The sequence below is a fragment of the Sorex araneus genome, chromosome 1, assembly GCF_027595985.1.
Source record: "Sorex araneus isolate mSorAra2 chromosome 1, mSorAra2.pri, whole genome shotgun sequence".
Lineage (NCBI taxonomy): Eukaryota > Metazoa > Chordata > Mammalia > Eulipotyphla > Soricidae > Sorex > Sorex araneus.
In genome coordinates, this window is record NC_073302.1 from 259,438,647 (window position 1) to 259,461,981 (window position 23,335).

Here is a 23,335-nt window from a genome sequence, read left to right on the forward strand (position 1 = left end):
TTAAGCCTCAGTTACCTTTCCTTTCTAGCACTCCAATAGCAGGGTCCTGACAAGGGACTGGATGGAGCCAAGGAAACCTGTGAGCTACCCTGGCATATCTAAATGGGCCAGGCCAAAGTGCCATAATAGTTAACATATCTATTCCAGCTGCCTTCTCCTCTGTACTCATGGGGCAGGCTTCCAGATATGGAGCAGTCTTTCTGGCCCTTGTATCTACTGTCCTTGGATGTAAGCCTCATGTTATGTTACTTTATACTCCGTAAATGAGTGTAGTCCTTCTATGCCTGTCTCTTTCTTTCTGACACATTTCACTTAATATGATATTCTCCATGTCTATCCATTTATAAGCAAATTTCAAGACTTCATCTCTCCTAACAGCTGCATAGTATTCCATTGTGTAGATGTACCAAAGTTTCTTTAACCAGTCATCTGTTTTAGGGCACTAGGGTTGTTTTCATATTTTGGCTATTGTGAACAGTGCTGCAATGAATATATAGATACAGATGTCATTTCTACTGTGGTCTTTTGCGTACTTGGGATATATTCCCAGAAGTGATATTGCGGGGTTATATGGGAGCTCAATTTCTAGTTATTGAAGGACTGTCCATATTGTTTTCCAGAAAGGCTGGACCAGTCGGCATTCCCACCAACAGTAAAAGAGCGTACCTTTTCCCCCACAACCACACCAGCACTGGTTGTTTTTGTTCTTTTGAATATGTGCCAGTCTCTGTGTGTGAGTTGATATCTCATTGTTGATTTGATTTGCATCTTCCTGAATAATTAAATGGTTATTGGAGTAAGGAAAGGAGGATAAACCCTGGGTGGTATTTCACCCTTGAGCAGATCTCCTGGCTGCAGGAGATCAGGAAGGGTTTTGATATATTGATTGTGCTATTGGACCTTGCTATGTGGCCCAGGTTTGGAGTTGGGAGAAACTAGAGAGAAGGATAGCCAAGTCGGAACATGGAGAGACTTGCAAGGGAGGCAGAGTGAAACTGGGTTAGGGAGCTTAGTAAGACTGGAACAGGCACGTGGGGAGAATGGAATAAACAACAACTGATCACCCACCAGCACGGCCCTCGTTTCCTCCTTTGTCCACCCATGATATCTACCGTCTGAGTGTTAAAGCGACCCAAGACCACCGAACACAGGCAGTGAGAGAGAGCTGCGTATTTTGTATTAGTTTTATGAATATACAAACTATTTCATAGTTTTTCGAAGAACTAATTTATCAGTGGGCTGGAGTGATAGCACAGTGGGTAGGGTGTTTGCCTTGCACGCAGACAACCCGTGTTTGATTCCTCTGTCCCTCTCGGAGAGAGCCAGGGAAGCTACTGAGAGTATCTCACCCACGCGCCAGAGCCTGGCAAGCTACCCATGGCATTTTCAATATGCCAAAAACAGTAGCAACATATTGCAAATGGAAACATTACTGTTGCCCTCTTGAGCAAATCAATGAGCAACAGGATGACAGTGACAGTGACAGTGAATTTATCAGTGCTCTGATTATCCAGAGAACCATCAGTATACATTTTCAACCCTATATTGCTGGTCTGATAGTTCACTGCTGAAGTGCCATGAAGTGATGGTGCTGATGCTGAATGGTGCTGGGATCTTCCAAGGTCATACCTGGCACTGTTTATGAGTTCAGACTGGTGGAGACCTAACTTAGTGCCAACCAAATTCAGTGAATACTCTCGATCCCTTTGAACTGCTCAACAATCTTTAAATTACCTCCTTATGCCCTTCTCAAAGCCATATAGAGGATAACACTCTAGACTAGAGTTTGACTATTCCGTCTATTCAGACAACTCCTAGTGCTCTGATTTTTGTACCAGACATTGCAGACATATTTTTTTCTCCAGTTCTGATTTGGCCTCCTTACTCAACAGGAGCTATGAACTCAGCAAGTGCAACAGATGATATAAAAATGAGCCCCTCATTTCCAGATCTGATAGGAATAAAGTTTTCCTGACATGCCCTTTCCTATGGAAATGTAATTTTATATTTTCTTTTGCCTTAAAATGTTACTCATATTATTGTTTTGCTTGGAATATAAGGCCATTATCAACTATACCATCATAGACAGGCTCAAATTCTAGTTACTTTATCATCTCAAAAAGCAAATGTTCAAATAGATAGCATATACTGATTTTACTTAAATGATTATTTAAGGAATCTTAAGTCAGTGAAATTAATTATGATCTAAGCAGAAAGAAAACTAAAACTAATGAGATTATATATGTTTTCAATAATACTGTGAAATTTTGTTTCCTAATGCCAAATTTTAATAATATTTCCAGCATGGACAGCAAAATAGTACTCCAATAATCTTCAAAATCTTCTGTTCTTTTATTTTTTTTAATTATATCACTTTAGAAAAAAATTTCAAGGAAAAAGAAAGCTTTCATACCCTGTAGAGTTGCAATATTATGGAATGTTACAGCTTGTCTGAGTGGTGATTTTAATTTATAAGAAGTAATTTGATTCACCTACCAAGGTACTAAAATCTTTAATAGAACTTGCCCTGTCATTATTATTCATTATTCATAAAATGATGTAAATGGAAATAGTGTCTCAGAAAGGTTAGCATAAAGATAAATCCATGCCCTAAAGAACTTATAATTCTAAAACCCTTTCAACAGCTACCTGCCACCCAACCTCTGGGCACTCATTAGAATAAGACAGCTTGTGATCACTATTCCATTTGGCATTAACAGCATAAAGAAGTTCAAATAAATAAAAGCTGTATTTCAAAAGGATATTCAACAATGTGAAAATGAAACTTGTAATACTCTGATGCATGTACAATATATTATTTGTAAAATATTAAATAACATTAATGAAATAATTTATGATATAACAGGTGAACAAGACTTTAAGTCAATGTTAACAAAACTTTAATGATAAAATGAGCAAGATACAGAGAAAAAAAATGACTCTGATGTTTATCCACTCCACTGAATAAAGTGAATTTTAATTTTTCCATGCACCTATTAATTTAAATCTTTCTTTTCCCCTGAAAATGGTCACTTATCATATATTTATACAGTGTTGGGTGCTATTCATTATTACTATTCTGTGACAATTCTATATTCAGAATTAACTATGATTAATAAGAATAGTTCAAAATTTCAAAGAAACAGTTTTTAAATTGTGAAATAATTGAAAATTTTATTTAAACATTATTCAGAATAGACCTAAATGTACAGATTATATAACATATTGAAATATTAACATTTCTATTCTCAATATAACTTTATTCCATGAGTGATATACAACATCAATCTTAATACTTTGTGATTTGAGAATTGCATGTTTTTCACTTTTAAAATATTCTAACTGAAGAATCTGTTCTATAACTACAGAACCACTCCTTTCAGAGAAATGCTAGATCAATTTATAGAGAGATTGCAAAATTACTGAGAAGCAACAATATTATCTCACTCTGGGGGATTAGATAGTTCCTTGGTTCAATGATCTAGTAAGGAGAAATTTGAACAGAAGATGCTAATAAACGTAGTGATAGGACTTCTGTATGATGATGAAGAAGTGTTAATATTCTGGTTGGGGCAGAGTATAGCAGTACTATAGGTATAAAACAACATTTAAAATATTGAAATTATGATAGCTTGATAAATAAAATAAAATATAATTTTAGCTATGAGATATTGAATCTTTATAATTTTGTTGATTTTCGAGTTTTATATTTCTCTACATTTTACTTCTCAGAATGTCAGATATGCTTAGTGATAAATACATATTGTAAATTAAAGGGTAGTTTTTTCCTTAACTCAATTTTATTTTTTTAATAGCATTGATACCTTAGATACAATAAAATGCTATTTTAATTACAGTTTTCTACTTCTGCCTTATACTGAAACAATGTTCTATCTCTGTTTGATAGTGAAACAGCATCAAGATGTAGTTATTTTTTCTCACTCTAGCAAAGGTACTCCTTAATATTAGTTTTAGGCATTTACCACCCCCTCCTCCTTAGGAAACTACACTAGTGGTTCTCACTGGGAAGTGATTTGAACCCCTGGGGATATTTGTCAATGCCTGGAGATATTTTTCATTGACACACATGGCATTCTAATTCATCCATTCAAAAAATGTCAATGGTGCTAAGGTTGAAAAGCCCTGACAGGGAAATTCTATGCTGCTAAAAGCAAAAGCACAATCACAATCTCATTCAAACCCTTGGGTCTAAGTCTGACCTGTGAGACTGCAGCATTCCACCATTCTAAAAAAGGTAAAACAAATAAGCTAAGGAAGAAATGTTCTTCTTTATGTGAGTGATAAAATAAACAAACTCTAACATTGTTTCTTACTAAACTAATGGTTTTAATTGTTGCTTTTACTTTTATTCTGTATGTTTACCTTAAAATTACTAAAAGTTATGATGTGAGTTTTCATCCCACACCAAAATTATGAAAAAAATGGTCTTGAAGTGTATGTGTTGAGTGTTTTTTTCTTCTATAAATTCTTTAGGCAATACTGTAGGATTAAGAAACATTCCTCTAAGGTTGCTCTTATCTTGTATCCAGTAGAAACTTGTTTCATATAATAAACTCACTTTTAAATTTATCTTAACATTAAGATAACTTTGAACCCCTAAGTTTTTTTTTAAATAAAATGTTTTTGCTTATTCTTCGAGAACACCCCAGTGAGAAATGATGGTCATAATTTTAATGGTGTGGGAGAATTTCTTCAAAATCTGTTTACTTTTTACTGCCTACAAATGCAGCAACAAGAATGTTGAACATTTGTTTGACAAAATGTCCCCAATGCATTTATGAAATCACTATAAATTTGGATGACACACTTACTTTCCCACTTTGCATTTTTTATATGAAAACATAAAAATTACATAATTTTAGCATTTAATATGATTGCAAGGTTTCTTTAGATGTTTTATTTATTTCAATATGTGATGCTTTATATATATATATATATACACATATATAACTTATAAAAAGTATAAGTACCCTATGGATTTTCAAACCATTGCTATATATGTGGTAGTCAAGTGGAGGTAAAAATTTACAGAATAGTTTTCTCTGTACCAGAGTACACGAAAATCGAAGAAAGAGACGGTAGAACAGTGATGGGCAAATTATTCCAATTGTCTAGTGAGAGGTAAAATAGAGCAAGTAATAAAAAAGGAATACTCAGAAGACAAGGAACATTATTGGTTATCATTTGTTACAGATGGCAATAGAGTAGACTATGTTAAGCAGAATGAAGTTGATAAATTGGTAAAATGTTGTAAGTAAATTAAAATTAAAGTGAGAACAAGAATTTTGGTGATTTATTTATAACTCAGAAGTTATTGGTGACTTGACACAGTATATTTACAAAGTGTAATATATAGTGCAATATACACATATATGTATACATTTGAGTACAATAGAGATAGAGAAAATATTTGAATCAATGGAACCTCCCCATCTAGACAATGATACATGTGGATTGGATAATAAATAAAGGATTATAGTTTGAGATAGTGTATGCAAGCAAATGTGATATTGTTTTGACTGTTTTTTATTGTATATTGAAAAAATTAAAGGACTGGAGCTCAGCTGAATAAACATTTATTTTTAGTATTTCTTAAATATCAAATTTTCTTGGTGTCTCGATTCATATTAAAAGTCATGTGTTTAACATTGTAAAAAGGTGTCTTATCAGATACAAATATGAGAATTTCTCAAGTGTGTATATATGTCTCTGTAAAAGTGTTACTAATTGTTGTATAACATTAATTCATGTAAAGAAATTGTTTCTCAAAATATTTTCAGTTTGGTAGCATTTAATAATACTAGACACAGCATATTATCTTAAACATAAAGTGTTTTATATCAGTGTTAGTGGTTATTTATGTAGAAATATTATAGTTCTTCTTATAAGCAGACAAAAACAGGATTATTAGAGACATATGTGTGTTCTGGAAGGAAGAATATTTTACTGAAAAATTGCAATTGTGATTGGAATAGCCACCACTGGAATTTGCTTCAATATATCTTTGAGATTATAGATATGTTATATAGCTATTATCAGTAAAATGAATATCAAAGTAACAATGAGGTATCTTCTTACGCCACTGAGACACATCAAAACTCACTGTATACCATACACACATTACAAAAAGAACAAGACCAACCATTGTTGGTTTGGATACAGGGCAAAAAGACCTTTGAGTGGATCACTTCTGAAATGTTGAGTGGTCCAGTCTTTCTGGAAAACAATATGGACATACCTCAAAAAACTAAGAATTGAATTCCCATGACCCAAACAAATCCACTTCTTGGAATATGGTCTCATGGCTCAAAAACCATAATAGATAAATGACACTTGTATCCCAATGTTCCTTGCAGTACTGTCCACAATAGTCAATATCTGGAAACATCCCAAGTGTCTAAGAACAGATGAATGAATGAATAAAGATACTTTGGTTCATACACACTATGGAAAACCATGCAATTCACTGCTAAATGGATGGATCTGGAGAGAATATCATGCTGAGTGAAGTCAGATGGAGAGAGACCAACACAGAATGTAGGTCTCTCTCAAATGTAGAATATAAAGAAACCCAATGATAGAGTAGCAAATGCCCAAAGGCAATGCTAACAGAGAACATGAGACCTAGCTCTCTGGAGGAAGCATACCACTGCAGGTGGGAGTGGGGTGACAGGACAGACAAGGGAATACAACTATGATAGAGAATTTTCAAACAGTAGGAGGAGGAAGAGCTGAGAGGTAGTAAAACTTGATGCATACAGTGCTATCAGTAACAGTACAGTAAACCATATTGCCAAAAGCTATAAACAGAACAAACCCTGCCTCTTATAGAGACAAAGGGGAGAGTGGGTGGGAAAAGGGTTGGGAGCAGGGAGCAGGGGGAAAATCAATGGAGGGAAGTGAAACCTGGTCAAAGGTTCAGTGTTGAAACAATGCATACTTGAGATCTAATAATAAATAACTTTGTGGTTTATAGTCGCTAAATAAAATAAAATTTAAAACGCAAATTAAAGGAGTTTAAAGTGAATTTTTACACTACATGATTTTTAAAATATAGTCTCATATATGAACTGAGCCTTTCTTCCATCTCAAAATCCTTTGATTATATTGCAAACACATAATTGATGTCTAAGAATTTGTTGAAACACTCTCTGCTCTGCTTTAAAATGTGTATTTTTATTTATTTATTTATTTATTTATTTATTTATTTATTTTTTGCTTTTTGGGTCACACCCAGCGATGCTCAGGGGTTACTCCTGGCTTTGCACTCAGGAATTACTCCTGGTGGTGCTTCGGGGACCATATGGGATGGCGGGGATCGAACCCGGGTCGGCCGCGTGCAAGGCGAATGCCCTACACGCTGTGCTATCACTTTGGCCCGAAAATGTGTATTTTTAAGTGGCAGTACAATTTATTTTTATTACTGTATTCATGTTCATTGAATTGCTTAGAAAAAAGATACAAAATAAGAGGTAATCTGTTTATTGCCCATTTTCCACCACCACTGGGCACTGGTGGAGGGATGGATACTGGATCATTGTATGACTGAAATGCAAGCACAGAAGTTTGTAAGTCTGTTACTGTACCTCACAGTGATTCACTATTAAAAAAAAATAAAATTATAACTTTTAAATTCAATTCAGAACACTTAATCTTTGACAAAAATGGAGAAAAATAAAGACAGCAAATCATAGCAGAAATCATATGTTCTACAAAACTATTACAATACTTACAGATACTTACAGATATTTTAATGCTGGCAATTTTAAAAGATAGGAATCTTCAATAGTTGTTAGAGGATTACGACAGAATTCTAAAAAAATACAATAAAATTAAAATTATCTGCATAATCAGTTAAAAAAGGTAATCTGTTTATATGTGGACACTAGTGATTATGCCATGGCAATCCTCCAAATTATTGTATTTCATAGATAGTACATCAGTATATCACTCACATAAAATATTAAATGCATCTGTGTTCTAAAATGGGCTGGAGCGATACAGTGGTAGGGCGATCGCCTTGCACTTGGCCGACGGTGTTTGATTCTTCCACCCCTCTTGGAGAGCCTGGCAAGCTACCTGTAGCGTATTTAACATGCCAAAAACAATAACAATAATTCTCACTATAAGACGTTACTTGTGCCTGCTCAAGCAAATCAATGAGCAACGGAATGACACTGACAGTGACAGTGTTCTAAAATAAAACTATTTATAATAATTTAAATAAAACTTACACTTGTCCTAGAAGGATTAAACTTTGAACACAAAGCAACATAATTTCAGTTTTTAGCACTGTCACATACATGTATAGCGAAGTTACAGGATTTAGGGAGAGTGGGATTTGGAGTAAACCTAATAATACTCAAGGTTACTCCTACCTCTGTACTCATAGGTGACTTCCTGTGGTGCTCAGAAGACACGGTAGTTCCATGCATCAAATCTGAGCCTCCCACAGAGTAAGTAAGAACTCATTTTTTTTAATGATCTAAAATTTTTTAGATCTGAAACTTTGTGGAAGGGATGCAATGGCATTATTATAAATATTTAACTTTTACTGAATTTATCTTTAAGAACAATAATGTGCCTGTATTATTGCTACTGAAATACATGTACTACCATTGAATTTTTGCTCTCAGGTTCTAGTCTATAATAAAGATAAATAGGAAGCTGACAAACTTTGAAGCTACCATTCCAGATATCTGGCTTGTAAAAAATTCATCATACTGTCTAATACTTACCAATGAAAGCAATTCAAGGACAATTCACTCTGTTCTAGCACTTCATCATTTCAAAAAGCTTACAGCCAAGGGATAGGTTTTAATTGTTTATGTGATATGTGACTTAATCACCTCCTTCACTCTTCACCCAGTAAGAGCTGAGTAAATTAATAATAAGCTCAGGTGCAGTGCAAACAAAGCTTCTAGAAAATGCATGTGATTTATATCACAGGTGATGATAGTTGGACACTTGATAAATAAATTAGGAATGCAAGTTCTGTTCTACATCAAATCAGACCGTGAATGTAGATTTTTCTAAATTTTGATAGAAGTCGCAGTCTTTGAACTATTGAAGATTAGGATGAACACAATTGTGTGCTAACATTTCATAGAGAAATAACACATGAAAATTGAATGACTTTCTAGACTAAGTTCTTTAGCTTTGTCACACATTTATACAGAGCAGCAGTTACTGAATTCCTACAAGGAAGCAATAATGATAAGTGATGCAGACAGAAATCGCTTGCCTCCAGCTAACTAATGGCAAGGTCAGATTGCATCAATTAAATCAGTAACTCTCCAAGATAAAGTTCACTAACACATTCAGAGATTTCAGAATGTGTTAACATATTCAGGGATTTTTCCAAAAATAAGTGTCTTCTTTTATAAGTAATTTCTTCAGGTTAATAATAAAGTGAGGTAAAAAATAAAATAAAATAAGAACGAGTTAAAAATGCTAAAACAAGGACACCTAGTGCTATATATAAGATAGCACACATATATTTAATTTATTAAATCTTGTTAAAATAGCATCTGCAGTAAAATTAAAGGAAGATAAAACAATATATTAATAAATTTTTTACATTTGTTTTTATGGAATTCTAAATAATATGCATATTGGGGAGTTGGTTCTGATTAAAAATAGTAGCAATAAAATAGTTCTAAATATTTGTAATATTTGTGTAATAATTTTTACACATAAAACATATACAAATGATTTGTAGTGAGTATGAGAATAGTAATCTGTGAAAAAATTTATAATGTTATATGATATAAATATATCAGTAACTTCCAAATATTTGTTGTGTTTATATTTCTTAGTACTAGTAATAGTACTAGTAAAAGTATGTTATTTATTTTATGACTAAGCACTTTCATATAATCTATCCTTTTGGAAAAATTTTAAATATTTAATAAAGTTTGGGTACCTATCAACACCATTCTATAGAGTAACTTTCTAGGATTTATTTATCTTATTTTACTGAAACTTTTACCTCCTTCTACTCTTTGTCAATCACTATTGCACTTTCTCTTTTATGTTTGATCGTTGTAGATAGATCATAGAAAGGGTATTTTTTAGTATTTTTCTCAAGTCTTGTCTATTTCACTTGCCATTTATTCTTTCCAGTTCCATTTATATACTCTAAATGATAAGAGGTTTGTACATGATTATCAAATTATCTATTAGTGGACTTTCTGGTTGTTCTTCTATTTTCAATATTGTGAGTAATTCTGAAGTTCACTGTTTTTGCTTGCTTTTTTGTGTATCTGGAGTGACACCTGAAAATGTTCAGGGGTGATTTCCATTCCTATGCTATTGGGTCACTGACTGCTCAGGAAATCAGGTGCTGCTGAGAATTGAATCTGGGCCACCTGCATGCATAGGTAACTTCAGCCCCATCCAGTTACCCCTCTGGCTTCTTCTGTCATGGCTTCAAACTGTAGATAGCTAGATCTCATTGCCCTTCAAAAATACTTACTAAATTGAACGGTGTTGTAATTTTATCCTGTAAGAACATAACTTTAATACCAAGTTATTATAAAGTTTACTGATCATTTGTAAACAGCATGCACAATTAAAGAATTGTATTGACAAAATGGTAGGTAAATGGAAAATAGGTTTTAGCAGTATGTTTTTATCACTGTCATCCCGTTGCTCATTGATTTGTTTGAGCGGGCACCAGTAACATCTCTCATTGAGAGACTTATTGTTACTGTTTTTGGCATATCCAATACGCACGGGTAGCTTGCCAGGCTCTGCCAAGCAGGGTCTTCGAGAGGGGCGAAGGAATCGAACTAGGGTTGGCCTTGTGAAAGGCGAACACCCAACCACTGTGCTATCGCTCCATATAAATATTTTATTTAGAGATAGAAGAAATGGTACAGTGATTGGTACACGTGCCTTGCACACGTCTGACCTAGGTTTGATCCCCAGCATGGCACAATGTCACCCAAACTCTACGAGGAATGATCATTGAGTGCAGAGTAGGGAGCAAGCCATGACAACCACCTGGTGTGCCCCACAAACATATATATATATATATATATACACACATATATGTATATATAAATAATTATGTGTATGTAAGCATAGATCACTATATATGTATATATATACATATTACACATCTCATTTATGTATAATATAATGCTATTTTCTTAAGTACTTGAAAAAACAGTTTATTACCTTTATACTAAATTAAACAGATTTCTCACCATTATTTTATATGAATTAATCTTTAGTTATTGTCCACTATATGTTTATCCTTATGATAAAAGTACATTATAAAAGAATATAAGCAAAACAAGAAGGACAACATACAACTATTCTACAAAATAATGCAGATGTTTTAAGGAAAGATCATATTATAAGTGACAATTAGCAATTAAATCACATTTGAACAGATGTGTCCAATTAAATAGCAATTTTTATGCATTTAGTAACAAGAGTATGATGTTCCTGTATTGTCATGAGTGTTGAGTAATAACCCATGAAAGTTTCAAAGTATGAAGGTTAGAAAAAAATCAGTACTTTCATTCATATATTGTTGAAAAAATTCATCTGAATAAAATTAAAGGCTTAGAAATGTTTTGCAGCTTAAATAATTTATTTAAAAATGTTCATTGTTTATTCTATAATTTATCACTGCAAAGAAGACAATAGTCATAGATTAAGGTTTAAATTATAATAATATATTTCTTCACGGTTTTCTGTGTCTAGACTGTATATATAGAGTTGAAAGTAAATATATCTTAAGTCTTAATCTTTAATCAAGGTGGCTCATTCTTCAGCCATTGCAGTTTTTAGCCTATAAAAATTGATATTTGAAAAATGAAGAAAATGAGAAAATCCATGTCTTCCTTTGAATTGGTTTCAAGTCAATTAAAATAAAATACTTGGTATTGGAGTTATAGTGACTTGCCCAAGGCTGAATCAGATTTAATCTCCAGAACAGAATCCTGCTTAAACTCTAAGCAGTGCTGAGTGTGACTTACTCCCCATCGCCAAAAATATATATACGCACATGACAAATGATGTACTTTGGATTATATTTATTTTGATACTACAGAAATAATTCAAAGCCATATAATCAATAAGTTCACATTTTTAAGCATTGATTGTTTACAATTCTATATATTTGCATATAAAGCTGTCTATCCACATACAGATTTGATGATTTACTTAGTTTAAATTTCATCCTGTAGTTTTTCTATATATTAATGCTTATTTGTCCTCATTTGTTTTTTGTTTTGTAAAATTTCTTAAGAAGAGTTTGTCCTCTAATCTTTAAAACTGCAAAAGCTCTTAAGTACACTTGACTAGACAATTCCCTAATATTATTAATGGCATACCATTTGAGTTCTTTTTTTGCAATATCTCTTTTAGAACACATTACTACAAATTTCTAAATTGCAGTGAATTTTATTTCTTTTCATCAACTATGTTACTTTGTTTTAGTCTGGAGTGTCTTCTCTCTGATTGGCTTTTCTTGAATTTCTCAGCAATATTGCATTTTCCTTTGTAGGCTAATATTTCAACTTGCATGCCTAGTCAATCCACTTTATTTCTATGCTTCTAAGCGGAGCATATATTAATAAAAGACACATGCTATGGCTTATTCATTATTTTAGTTTTTTTCTAGTATATTGCTACAGCCATAATTCAAAATAATTGAAGCTATTAACTAGTTAATACTGAGGATTTATTGAGTTACTGAAATTAGAATGTTTGTGCGAAATTTCCCTGATACTTTATAATTTTTCTTCCTTTTCTTTAATGTAATTTATGATATTCTAAGATAGATGATCACTAGGGCCAGAGCAAATAGTATATCTGGTATGACATTTGTTTTGTATATGGCTTACTTGGGTTCTATCCTTGGAATCCCATGTGGTCCCCTGAGACCGACTAGGAGTTATGGCCAAGCACAGAGACAGGAGTAACTCTGAGCACACCATGTGCGGCCCCAAAACTAAACAATCAAAAATGGGATAAAAATATATATTATCTTTTGTTTATACTTCTCTATTACTTTCTTTTTACTTTCCAATTACAAATCCCCCACCTTTTTTTATTTTTCTATCAATCACTATACTACACTTTATCGCTAATTATAAAAACTTTGTAAATTTGGCTTAGCTGTCTATGTTGTGCTTTTTAAAAATATTTTACTCTTTATAGTGTGAGAGAGGGAACTTAGAGTTTGCAAGCAGCAATCATTATCTAATTTGAGTATATATGATTCATTCATGCTATTGTCATAGAGGTGAGGCAAGGTGAAAATGTGCAAGTGAAGTTACTGTTAGGATATTATTTTTTAAATCTAGGCATCAGAAAGTTATTGAGAAGACCATGGTTATACCTGAGCAAGTCTATGAACCATTGTTAATATATTTTATACTGTATTTAATTTTTAGAATGAGGAATAAAATAGTAGCAGGGTGCTCTCTATATAAATGATAAAAATATATGGAGTAACATTGAGCATAGAGGAGTTAATTTGCAGACTTCTTTTCAGCATCGATAAAAAGAAGAGACACTTCTTTTGATGGTGAAAACCCTGCTGGTCAATGTCATCTCTAATCCAACCCTTCAATGAGGCCACCTTTTAGGAAGGTACCACTGTAGCTATAAAGACCAGACCAAAGCTCATCTAGTCAAAATAGCTTTGGGTGAATCTTCCTATTCCAGTTTACATTTCTTCACACCTAGAATAGTTCTTGCCTCAGGTAATTATCAAATTATCACTAACTTCAAAATTGTTTTTCTTTGTTTTTGTCCCTTGCTAAATGTTAGAAAAGTACACTATACTGGTCAAAAGACAAATGATTTTTTTTCTCTTTTAAATAATTACTTTTAGTTTAATATTTTTCTTCTTACATCTGGGTCTATGATGTGTATATAAACATTAAGGGGATAGATAAGAGGCTATTAGAACTGCCTGTCTGTGTCCCTGTCTCTGTCACTCTCTCATCTTCTTTGTTTGGAAACCCTAAATTTAAGGTATGGAAATCAAGTCTTCATGTTATCCCTGCTGCAGTAATAGTTGACTTTAGTTTGCAAATATATAGACAAACTTTCCAGATACTTTATTGTCTTTATCAATATAGTTCTTTCTATTGTAGACATAAGCTAAGGAAATTCTTCGTCAACCACAAGAAATGCAACAAATTAGACTCCTAGTATGTCTTAGGAAAATGCAAATTTAAAATCACCAAGATACCACTACGCATTTATTAATTGGCAATAAAATACAAAATACTGAGTAGCCTCATAGATAGGAGACCTGCAGACAGTAAGTCTTAGAAAAGATTAAAATTAAGATACGGTTAGTCTAACAAGAATTATCTTGCTCTTTCACACAGCTAGTCTGAAGACTCAAATGACTCAACTCATACCAGCCTGAAGTTCCAACTCAAGATGACTGAGGACTCAGCCTATAATCAATGACTAGACCCATTCAGGAGACATTTCAGTGAGATCTAAGGCCCGTCTCCCCTAAATGCAGAAGATCACACAGCTCAAATCATTTCTACTTGATACGGCCCTAGTGAGAAAATTTCAGCTACAAAGAAGACCCTCAACCCAAGGCAGCTTATAAAAGTCCTATGAAACAGACTTCAATAGCAAGTGGCACACATTCATCCAACTTTGGGTACTAATTCCTTTCATTCACCTCATAGGCTCTCTCCTCTTGGGAAAAGCACATATCTTCTCCTAAATGTATTTCCTCTTCTGTCCCCTTTAAGTATAACGTAGCACTGTGGTCCCTCTGTTCACTGATTTGCTCAAGCCGGCAACAGTAACGTCTCCATTGGAAGGCATGTTGTTACAGTTTGGGGCATATTGACTACTCCATGGGTAGCTGGCCAGGCTCTGTGGAGTGGGTGGAATACTCTCAGTAGCTTGTCAGGCTCTCTGAGAGGGACAGAGCAATTGAACCCAGGTCGGCTGCGTGCAAGGCAAACGCCCTACTCTCTGTGCCATCGTTAATGTCCCCCTTAAGCGGCCATGATCATAAGTATAATGGTTAGTACTTTGGGTTGTGCCTTTAAGTATATTCTATTTTATTTAACTCTTTGCTTCATCCTAAAGTTGTTTTTTTATTTCATGTATAGAGGAGATGCCTGAATACTGAGTCTCATATCAAAATTTCTCTTTCTTTTTCTACAAAGTGAAAACTCTACCCAGTGTAAGCTTTACCCAGAAATAGTGTGTTCTGAAAATGTGGATGGTATCTACCAGTTTCCCTGTCGATGCCATGTAGATCAACTGGACCTTAAATATAGCCAGGCAGCTAAATTAGTACAAAAGGACACATGCCATTATGTCCATGGCACACAGGTCCTCCCATCAGATTTTATTAGTCCTAATGTTCTTGGCCACTTGTCCATTGATACAAGGCAAGTTAAAACAGGAGGGCCTTAGTACTCTCTCTAGTCATTTCTAGTTATCGTGCACATGGCTTTCCAAATTTTCCACATTATATATTTCCATGTAAATGGAAACATAGAATAATAAAATAGCCTAAGTAAAGTAAGTGCTAGTGAGGATTCAGAGCAACAGAAACAATTATATACGACTTAACCAGTTTGGCTACTTAATCAATATGGAACTTATGCTTAGTGATGTATGACACATCACTAAAACAACCCATTGATGATTGCCTACAAATATCCATTTTTGCTTAAATATAGCTAGATATACACATATATATTATATAGCTTGTTCATAATCATCAGAAAATGGGGAGAAATCCAAATTTCCATGACTAGTGGCTGGATAAAGTGCAGCACTAAACTTTATAAAGGGTACATATTAAGCCAGGTGAATATATCTCAATAAAAAAAGTACAATAAAGGCTTGAGATGATTTTATCACCCAATTCAAATTTATGAATATACATATTAATTCATTTGACTAATTTCCAATTTCTGCTTAGGAAACCATTATTCCAGAGTGTAGAAGATAAGTTTTTTGGATTTTGTTTGTTTATCTTTTGGGCCATACCTGCAGGTGCTCAAGGGATACTCCTAACTTCACTTAGGAATTTTCTTTGCTGGCTTGGGGGACCATTTAACCATATGGATTGACCCTGATTGTCCACATGCAAGGGAAATGGCTTACTTGCAGTACTGATGTTCCAGCCCCTAAAGAAGATAAGTATGGGTGAGTTGTAGAGTAATTCTCTGTCAACATGGCATACAAATAGAGTTATTGAAGTTATTTACATATATTTGGAGAGTTACTGAGCAATTAGCTTGTATTTTCTACTTTTTTTATTTTTTAAATTATAACTTAGAGTAACACTTGCAACTTGACTTCTTATATCTATAGTTCTCACAAATAGACGTGCTTGTGTGTGCGTGGAAGGTGTGTTGTGTAGTTCTTGGGCTTCGATACATGGCTTCACATGTGAGCTATGTGTATGAGATACCATAGTACTACATCAACAATTCCAACAAATATATCATTTAACACAAACTTTTGGATAAATTAAATAATCATTTTCTTCATATCATATATAATGGATTAAAATGTATCAAAATTTGTAATCAATATTTAAAACATAGAATTTAATGAGGGTGTCTGGCAAGTGCCTGTGACTAATTGTTTTATCCTAGGTATTTATATTTGTCTGCATTTCTCCATTGTTTCTTATGAAAATTGGACATTCAACCCTGGGATTTTATCTCCTAAAGTGTAAAATTTATTAAACATGATGCAAACAATCATTTCAATGGGTTATTAGGACTTTAAAAATAAGAACTGCTTTTATTAAAAGGTAAATATTTTCTCCATCTGCTCCTTCTTGTTTTAATATTTTTGCTTACTATTTCAATTGTAAACGTTTAGATGTCTAATGAAAGTTGAAGCAGGGGAAATATGTCAGCATTTATGAATCACTACTTGACTCATACATTTTTAGATTTTTTTAATTCACACTAAAAGAATGCTGTTTTGACTTATGCATATATTTTGAAGTGCTACACTATGCCATAATCTAATCAGAAGTCTTTAAATAATTGTATATAAGACTTGAGAGAGAGTACAGGAGGTAGGGCACTTGCCTTGCACTCAGCTGACCCAGTTTTGATCTCTGACATCCCATATGCTCCTCTGGGCACCACCAGGAGTCATTTTTGAGAGTTAATCGAAGAGTGACACTTGAACATCACTAGAAATGCCCCCCAAACAAAACAAAATAATAATAATAATTGGATAAATGTTTGATAATATTGCCTAAAATATTAAATTTAACTTTACCTATACTGAAGACTATATGTAGCAAATGGTTTATGTTACAATGACAATGGTTGCATTCTATATCATGTTAATTTCTGAAATCTTGAGGTATATTTTTTTTCTTAATGTACAGTTGCACAACTTATGAAGAAAGAAAAGTAAAGAAAAGGTTAATAGATATTAGGTAGTATCTTACTGCAAATGAATATTTACTTTCAAATAATTTTGGTTTTGTTATTCAATTGATTTATCAAGTTTAATGGAAAAAATATGTTTAAGATTTTATAAATCTCTCTATTCAGAAACAAAGAAACTAAAATCACATGAAATACCATGGTATTTGCGAATATTTCTACTATAGAGATGCCTCCAGTCATTTGTAAGCCAAGTTGTCTCATTGCTATTTTGACAAAAATATTGTCATTATGGTATGAGAGATCAATGGGCTAGATACATGCTTTGCATGCAGATAGCACAATTTAATTCCGTTGCCATAGGGTTCCCTAACCTCTACCAGTAACATAATCTGAACACAGAAATGGGAGTAGTCCCTGAGTATTGCTGAGTATTATCCATACACTAATTTTATTTTCAAAGGAATAGTGGAAATACTGCTAACTTTGGTGATATGCAGCATAGATAATACTAATGCAGTGGAATCAATTAGTAACATTATCAATATTTAACTATTCAGTACTTAGAACTCTGAATACAAAATCCATTTTATTATTACTGCATTACTAGAAACATAAGTTTAGGTACTACTGAGGAATTAAAATATTCACAATTCTGGGGCTGGAGCGATAGAACAGGGGGAAATGCCTTTGCCTTGCACTCGGCCAACACGGGTTCGATTCCCAGTATCCCATATGGTCCCCTGAGCACCGCCAGGGGTAATTCCTGTGTGATTCCAGAGCCAGAAGTGACCCCTGTGCATCCCCAGGTGTGACCCAAAAAGTAAAAAATTAAAATTAATTAATTAATTAATTAAATATTCACAATCCTTAAAAATGTATTTGAAAGGCTTTAGATTTTTGAAAAATATGTAATTATTATTATTGATAAAAATGTTTATTATGTATTAGTTTTCTAAAAATAGTTTTCATTTGGCAAACATGTCTTTAAACTTTGTATTTTATCTAAAATGATTTTCTACGCATATTTTATTCACAACTACATTGATATTACATGATTTTGACAAAAAGTTACAGGAAAATATATAAATTCTATGATCTCTTGGCATATAATTTTGGTAAAACTGGACTTCAATTTTAAGTCTTGTAATGATGGTAAGCAGGAAGAAATTTAGGATGTCTTATGTTTTAAACAAATAGATGAGTAATGATTACTTATATTAACAATAGAAAACAAGATGATCTACCAATTTTCTGCTATCTCCCAAGTAATATTTTGTTTTATTGTAGTATGACTCTCCTTTCTATATCATTTTAAAAGTATATACTTTTCTTTTAGAAAATATTAAATGACTCAAAGTTCAAGAAGTCCAGTTTTTCTCCTGTTTTCAAATTGTTTTTAAACTTAAGTAGCTATTGGTGTGAAGAGATGCAGTTGATTAATACTGAAATATGAACTGAACTGGACTTTAAATTTATAAAACTTAGTTCCAGTCAGTACATTTGGAAAATATAAAGTAACTCCCAAAATTATACCCTTAGAGAATATTTTAAATATCATTAAATTAATTTCTAAATATCTCTCTGAAAAAATTATTTATTTATATATTGCCTTTCTTCTCTATGTCTTTTGCATAGTTTACTATATTTTTATTTATTTATTTATTTATTGCTTTTTTTTGGGGGGGTTACACCCAGCAATGTACAGGGGTTAACTCCTGGCTCTGCACTCAGGAATAACTCCTGGGTGTGCTCAGGGAACCATGTGGGATGCTGGGAATTGAACCCGGGTTGACCACGTGCAAGGCAAATGCCCTACCTGCTGTGCTATCACTTCAGCCTCATGAAAAAGATACTTTATTTTTTAAAGAAAACATACTCAAAACAATTTTTCCATATCACTGACTTTGTATAACTCTTGTGACTAAACAACTTTCCATTGCTCTTAGCACTTAATAATCCAAAAGCATTATTACTTTTGGATTATTAAGTAGTATATTAGGGTTAATACAATATGAACAGACTATTAAGCTCATGATACATGAACATTTTCTATTTCAGGTATGTAACAAATGCTTTTAAAATATGAATTAAATAATTACTGTAAGATTTAACAAATATGTTTAAATATTAGTTATTAACTTTGGAATTTAGTCTACTTTAATCTACTATTACTTTATTTTTATCTTTATAATTCCATAATTTACTTTTAATTTATCTTGTTTATCCAAATTCACCAAATATTTTCATGATATTAGAATTGTGTGCTAGATAAGTTTGGGAACTTATAATCTAAATAAGTGGGTTAAGCAGGTTAATTGAGTATTCATTTTTCAATTACATTCTTGCTTATATTACTGAACATCGTTAAAGTATAGTAGCATTATTTTAGCATCTGCCATATAATTTTATATTCATGTGTGATTTATTGTACTTGCCCTTTAATTTCGAGAAGTCACTCTTTCAAGTAAAATTATATTTCATAAATATGAATACATTTTTTTTCTCCTCTTACTTTTTCATGTATCTGAGATTTAATTAAATGTCTTAGAAGGTTGTGTTTATTGTTCAAACACATTTGACTGTATACATAGATCTAACAGTGATTTATTGGGCTAGATTTACAGAGTTAACTTATCTGTTATTTCTTATTGACCCTGAATAAATAGAAGACAGGAGTACAAGACCAAAAATGAAGATTACCACCTAATGTCATAAATTAAATTTATAAAATCTAGGTCTTCCAAATGTGCTCTTCATTCCTTAGAATAATAAAATAATCTCATATATATAGATATATATGTTTGTCTATCTAAGTAATATTTTTGTTTTATAGTATAGAGAAATTTTTTACAAAATAGATCTAGAAGAAGGGATATTTAATTACTTTTATTATTAAAATTCATGAAATATATATCTAAATAACTTCATTTCTTCTTCACTATTAAAAGGAATGGTGTCCTATTTGTATTATTAGATAATCATCTAAATTCATATTAGGTATAATAACCATATATCTAATATTTTTATGTTGCCTAGAAAAAGATCACAGATATACACACTCCTAAATATGAAATATTTAGACACTGTATAAAAGAAATAAAAAGAAAATAGTAAAATTCCATGTATATGAGTTGCAAAGAATGTACCCTTATTAGATATATCTGGACTTAAGTCTGACTTTTTTCCATGTTAGCTGTAAGATTATATATAATTTATATAACCATACCTTATATCAACGTCCTTTATTATGATTAATATAATATTGTTGCCAATTCCTATGGTACATATAAGTTTTCATATGTTTCATATGTTTCATAAGTTTTCATATCAACTGGAGTGATAGTACAGTGGTTAGGGGTTTTGCCTTTTGCACGGCCGACCCAGGTTCGATTCCTCTGTCCCTCTCGAAGATCCTAGCAAGCTACCGAGAGTATCCCACCCACATCGCAGAGCCTGGCAAGTTCCCTGAGGCATATTAGAAATGCCCAAAACAATAACGTTTCATAATGGAGCTGTTACTAGTGCCTGCTCAAGCAAATTGATAAGCAAAGGATGACAGTGATACAGTGACAATATTGTTTCCTATTCCTGTTGTACATGTTATATAAGTTTTCATATGTTAAAAGATCAGTAAAATGTTTTCATGTGCTAAATACCGTAAACCACTCATTAATATTACAGAAAAAGTAAGTGAATAGATGTTTTAAAACTGTATGTTTTAGAACTGTATAATAACCATATAACATGATATTAGGAAGACATTAGTCTCAGTTCACTTAAAAAAGTTCTTAAGTATTTTTATGACATACAAGTAATTTCTTTATTTGATAATAATTTAGAGATGCCATTTGCTTTCAGAATTGCATATTTCGTTATCACTCTAGAAAGATTTAACTTCTTCCACAAAGGTTGCATTATATTTTAGATTTTTGCCATATTTCTACAAAAAAATTGGGTTTTGTCATCAAGAACTAAAATTTTGGTAGTATATTTTTCATTTGTTATATTATCTAATTGAAAGTTATATGCATGAAACATCATTGTCTACCTCTTATATTTACTGACACTTTCTCTTCAGAATCTGTCTTTCCTTTTCCCTGGATATTCATTTCCTTTTTAGGTGGTTCTATTTCTCTATAGTTAATTGTATATTTTCACTTGCTCAGGGTTTTCTCTATGGTTGTCTTCTCAACTCAAGTTTTAACTTGTGCCAAGGTACTTGCTTATTAAATTATCTACCTGGGGACCACTATGCTAATCAAATATGAGGGTCACAAAAAGATGGCAAAGCTCTATATGTCTGAAGTTTCTAAAATAGACAAACACAGAAGCATAAAATATAATGCTTCTATGGTCATTATGAAAAGGGGGAATTAAGAGCTGTGGGATTGGTATAAAATTTGTTAAGCTTGATTAGATGTTGTCAAGATTATATTTTGCCTGTGCTGCCTTTTCAAATTAAAAAAATACTTTCAATGAACTGACTTCTTGTTAGATATCTCTAAAGATGTTTAAAGATTTTTCTTCCTGAATCAGACGTATCATCAGTCTATCAAATATTGAGTTTATCTTTAAATATTTAAGCTTTTTATTTATTTAATCATTTATTTTTCATCGTTCAAGTTATTGAATATTCAGTTACAGTCATAATGATCCAACACCCAACCCTTTACCAGTGTATATTTACACCACCAATGTTGAAGTTTATTTTTATTCTCTTAATTCTCAATGACTTTTATTTGTCTTACCACTTTAATCAGTTTCTCAAATCTGATCTTTGTATTATTTTATGCATCAAATTTTAAGCCCGACATTATAATTGAGAAATATTTTTATGCATCCTGAAGCACTGAAGATCAACTATCATGTTTTAACTGTAATTATTGGATTAATTTCAACTGTCCAATGGGCACAAACAAATTAAGATTTAAAAAAATATGCTGCATTTTCTTAATGGCAGATGTTTTTAGGCTGCCAGATGTCTAGCAGTCGCTCTATCAGAATTAAAATGTAAATTAAATATGCATTCACTATTGGTTGCCCAGTATGTTGCTGCAGTTAACAAAATAATCAATAATATCTGACCTAAAGTTAACATAATTTACCAACAAATGACAACGTTAAATAAAAACCTCAGTAAATATCAAATTTGTTGTTGAAAACAATTACACTAGGAATGGTAAATTTGCATGGGAGAAGACAGGTAGGTGATATATCACTAGCTATGAACAGATATATAAAGATAATAGTTTTTTTAAAAGATAAAAATAATCAGTAGTGAAATTTATTAACCCAATTGTTAGGAGAGATGACTGATGATACTTTATTAAAACTCAACTTATGTCATAGGTAAATACAACAAAAGGACACTTGTAGTCACAGCACAGGCAAAATATTATCCATAACAGAAGTTGAATTGTGTGTTCTGTAAACAAGTGAGCAAACTGGGCACAATTAACGTATAATATACAGGAAAACTTGTTGAGGAAAATTGGTGATAAATTCTCATCACACAAATTTACCTTCCCTTATGCTCTACCATTTGCAGTAATGAAACTAGTGTTGCTGTTACAGAGAATCCTAAAAAAAAAATTATAATATAGGTTCTGAGAGTGAGGGAGAACTTATAGGACTGAAACACATGTTTTGCATGCAAGAAATCTCCTTATTGTAATCCCTCAGAACCTCTAGTCCCCAATTTCTAAAATATTTCTGAATTCTGACTCAGAAGCAGAAGTTTGCTCTGCTAAGTGTAGCTTCAAATCAAATGCAAGCAAACATTTTTTTTAAAATTCAATACAAATAAATTATCCCACTAGAGGCACTTAACCTTCCTATTTACTCTGCATGCAGTTGAGATACTCAGAATTAACCTGAATGATTCAAGTCTAACTCATAAATATCAGCTAATTTGAGAAGATTTATAAAGCTAT